We start from the raw sequence: 4,811 nt of genomic DNA, 5'->3' as shown, positions 1-4,811 counted from the left end.
TTCGTGTCCTAAAATGCGTAGGTTAGATGGATTAGTCCTGGGAAATTTGTGGGGTTATGGGGATAGGGCAGGGAAGAGTGCAGAGTTGATGGGCTGAATAGCCTCTTCTGCATTATAGGGATTCTATGATTCCATGACGTGTTTGAAAAAAATTGACAATCGGTCTATCGGTTTAACAACAAACAATTTCTCCCACTCATTTGTAATCTACTGTGACCTCATTCCTTCAAAGCCAGTCTTGTTTTAATCCCAAACCTTGGGTGAATGACCTTCCTTTCTTACACTAAACAGTGAATTCAACTTTCTTATTTTCACTCCTCCAGAATGGCTTTCTTGCTTCCAAATTGTTAACTATTCTTTGCTTTGTTACTAACTTTGAAGTATCATAAGAAACTAATGCTTCTATGAGTAAGATAAAGCAAAAAAAAACCAAAGTGGATTATAGATTATGTATAGCAAATCATAGGCAAAGGTGGTACAGGCTAGGAACATTGGCATATTTGTGAATGATCTTTTTAAAGGGACTTATGTTCTTGTTTTAGGAGCCCATCATATATTTTTACTGTACTAATTTTCCTTGCGGCCCTGGTGTTTCTACACTTGGTCATGTATATTTACTCATGTCTTCTGGTCTGTTGCCCTACCTTCATGCTGAGATCTCTTTGCACTTTTGCAAGGTGAAGGTGGCAATAATTGTTCTCCACGCGTGCTCGAGGCAATGGAAACACAATTGGTCCAGGCATCCAAATGTACAATCTCAGCACCTGTTGAGAACTTACTTTGAGCAGCTGCCGACTATTTGGACTATTAGTCACATATGCACCACCAAGGGCTTCCTGATATCCTCTCCCTGGTGACTGAAGCTGCTTCACCAGAAGCACAATGTGAGCTCTGAAGAGTTGCTTCAGGATTCCGTTGCATGTCTGCTGCAGTTGCATCAGCCTCATTATACTTGCACTCAGTTTCTATCATTCATAGTTTGAGCCATACCTACATAAGGTGCCTTTGGTTCCCCAGCATGCAACTCAGGCCTTCCTTTATGGACAGTGGAGATAGAAAGTTAAGTTGCAGCAAAGATGTCCAGGCACCCTGAAAATCATAGTTCCATGTTGGTGGATGTGTGTTATTTCCATGGTAACAGGGATGCACATAGAACATAGAACAGTACAGCACAGTACAGGCCCTTCGGCCCTCGATGTTGTGCCAAGCTTAGTCTGAAATCAAGATCAAGCTATCCCACTCCCTATCATTCTGGTGTGCTCCATGTGCCTATCCAATAACCGCTTGAAAGTTCCTAAAGTGTCCGACTCTACTATCACAGCAGGCAGTCCATTCCACACCCCAACCACTCTCTGAGTAAAGAACCTACCTCGGACCATCCCTCCTATATCTCCCACCATGAACCTTATAGTTATGCCCCCTAGTAACAGTGACATCCACCCGAGGAAATAGTCTCTGAACATCCACTCTTTCTATCCCCCTCATCATCTTATAAACCTCTATTAAGTCGCCTCTCATCCTTCTCCGCTCTAAAGAGAAAAGCCCTAGCTCCCTTAACCTTTCCTCATAGGACCTATCCTCCAAACCAGGCAGCATCCTGGTAAATCTCCTCTGCACTCGCTCCAATGCTTCCACATCCTTCTTGTAGTGAGGTGACCAGAACTGCACACAATATTCCAAATGTGGTCTCACCAAGGTCCTGTACAGTTGCAGCATAACCCCCACGGCTCTTAAACTCAGACCCCCTGTTAATAAACGCTAACACACTATAGGCCTTCTTCACGGCTCTATCCACTTGAGTGGCAACCTTCAGAGATCTGTGGATATGACCCCCAAGATCTCTCTGTTCCTCCACACTCCTCAGAACCCTGCCGTTGACCCTGTAATCCGCATTCAAATTTGTCCTACCAAAATGAATCACCTCGCACTTATCAGGGTTAAATTCCTTCTGCCATTTTTCGACCCAGCTCTGCATCCTTTCAATGTCTCTTTGCAGCCTACAACAGCCCTCCACCTCATCCACTACTCCACCAATCTTGGTGTCATCAGCAAATTTACTGACCCACCCTTCAGCCCCCTCCTCCAAGTAATTGATAAAAATCACAAATAGCAGAGGACCCAGCACTGATCCCTGTGGTACACCGCTGGTAACTGGTCTCCAGTCTGAAAATTTTCCATCCACCACCACCCTCTGTCTTCTATGAGATACAGTAAGAAGTCTCACCAACACCTGGTGTTATGAGACTTCTTACTGTGTTCACCTCAGTCCATCGCCGGCATCTCCACTTCTATGAGATAGCCAGTTACTTATCCAATTGGCCAAATTTCCCTTTATCTCACACCTCCTTACTTTCTTCATTCGCCGACCATGGGGAACCTTATCAAACGCCTTACTAAAATCCATATACATGACATCAACTGCTCTACCTTCATCTACACACTTAGTTACCTCCTCAAAGAATTCAATCAAATTTGTGAGGCAAGACTTACCCTTCACGAATCCGTGTTGACTATCCCGGATTAAGCTGCATCTTTCCAAATGGTCATAAATCCTATCCCTCAGGACCATTTCCATTAACTTACTGACCACCGAAGTAAGACTAACCAGCCTATAATTACCAGGGTCATTCCTATTTCCTTTCTTGAACAGAGGAACAACATTCACCACTCTCCAGTCCTCTGGCACTATCCCCGTGGACAGTGAGGACCCAAAGATCAAAGCCAAAGTCTCTGCAATCTCATCCCTAGCCTCCCAAAAAATCCTAGGATATATCCCATCTGGCCCAGGGGACTTATCGACCCTCAAGTTTTTCAAAATTGCTAATACATCTTCCCTCAGAACATCTACCTCCTCCAGCCTATCAGCCTGTATCACACTCTCATCCTCAAAAACATGGCCCCTCTCCTTGGTGAACACTGAAGAAAAGTATTCATTCATCGCCTCTCCTATCTCTTCTGACTCCATGCACAAGTTCCCACTACTATCCTTGACCAGCCCTAACCTCACCCTGGTCATTCTTTTATATCACACATAAGAGTAAAAAGCCTTGGGGTTTTCCTTGATCCGACCCACCAAAGACTTCTCATGCCCCCTCCTAGCTCTCCTAAGCCCTTTTTTTAGCTCGTTCCTTGCTACCTTGTAACTCTCAAGCGACCCAACTGAACCTTGTTTTCTCATCTTTACATACGCTTCCTTTTTCCTCTTGACAAGACATTCAACCTCTTTTGTGAACCATGGTTCCCTCATTCGGCCATTTCCTCCCTGCCTGACAGGGACATACCTATCAAGTTCACGTAGTATTTGTTCCTTGAACAAGCTCCACTTTTCATTTGTGCCTTTCTCTGACAGTTTCTGTTCCCATCTTATGCTCCCTAATTCTTGCCTAATCGCATCATAATTACCTCTCCCCCAATTATAAACCTTGCCCTGCCGTAAGGCCCTATCCCTCTCCATTGCAATAATGAAAGACACCGAATTGTGGTCATTATTTCTAAAGTGCTCTCCCACAAACAAATCTAACACTTGGCCCGGTTCATTACCCAGTACCAAGTCCAATGTGGCCCCACCTCTTGTCGGCCCATCCACATATTGTGTCAGGAAACTCTCCTGCACACACTGTACAAAAACTGCCCCATCTGAACTATTCGACCTATAAAGGTTCCAATCAATATTTGAAAGTTAAAGTCACCCATGACAACTACCCTGTGACCTCCACACCTATCCATAATCTGCTTTGCAATTTCTTCCTCTACATCTCTATTACTATTTGGGGGCCTATAGAAAACTCCTAACAACGTGTCCGCTCCTTTCCTATTTCTAACTTCAGCCGATATTACCTCAGTAGGCAGATCCCCCTCGAACTGCCTTTCTGCAGCCGTTAAACTATCCTTGATTAACAATGCTACTCCTCCACCTCTTTTACCACCTTCCCTACTCTTACTGAAACATCTATACCCCGGAACTTCCAACAACCATTCCTGTCCCTGTTCTAACCATGTTTCCGTAATGGCCACAACATCGTAGTCCCAAGTACCAATCCACACTCCAAGTTCACTACCTTATTCCGGGTGCTCCTTGCATTGAAGTAGACACACTTCAACCCACCTTCCTGTCTGCTGGTACACTCCTGCGACCTTGATACCCTCCTCAGTACCTCACTACACTCAACACTGGCTTCTGGACTACAGCTCGTTTTCCCATCCCCCTGACAAATTAGTTTAAACCCCCCCGAAGAGCCGTAGCAAATTTCCCTCCCAGGATATTGGTGCCCCTCTGTTTCAGGTGCAAACCATCCTGTTTGTATAGATCCCACTTTCCCCAGAATGTGCTCCAATTATCCATGTAACTGAAACCCTCCCTCCAACACCATCCCTGCAGCCACGTGTTTCTCTGCACTCTCTCCCTGTTCCTCAACCCGCTATCACGTGGCACCGGCAACAAACCAGAGATGACAACATGGTTTGTCCTGGCTCTCAGCTTCCACCCTAGCTCCCTAAATTCCTGTTTTAAATCCCCGTCCCTTCTCTTACCTACGTCGTTGGTACCGATGTGTACCACGACTTGTGACTGTTCCCCCTCCCCCTTAAGGATCCTGAAAACACTGTCCGAGACGTCATGGACCCTGGCACCCGAGAGGCAACATACCATCCGTGAGTCTCTTTCGCTGCCACAGAACCTCCTATCTGTCCCTCTAACTATCGAGTCCCCAATAACTATTGCTCTCCTGCTCTCCCCCCTTCCCTTCTGAGCCAGAGGGACGGACTCAGTGCTGGAGATCCGGTCACCGTGGCTTACCACTGGTAGGTCCCCC

Source organism: Mustelus asterias, chromosome 1 (genome assembly GCF_964213995.1).
Source record: "Mustelus asterias chromosome 1, sMusAst1.hap1.1, whole genome shotgun sequence".
NCBI classification, from domain to species: Eukaryota; Metazoa; Chordata; class Chondrichthyes; order Carcharhiniformes; family Triakidae; genus Mustelus; species Mustelus asterias.
This window is presented reverse-complemented; position numbering follows the sequence as displayed.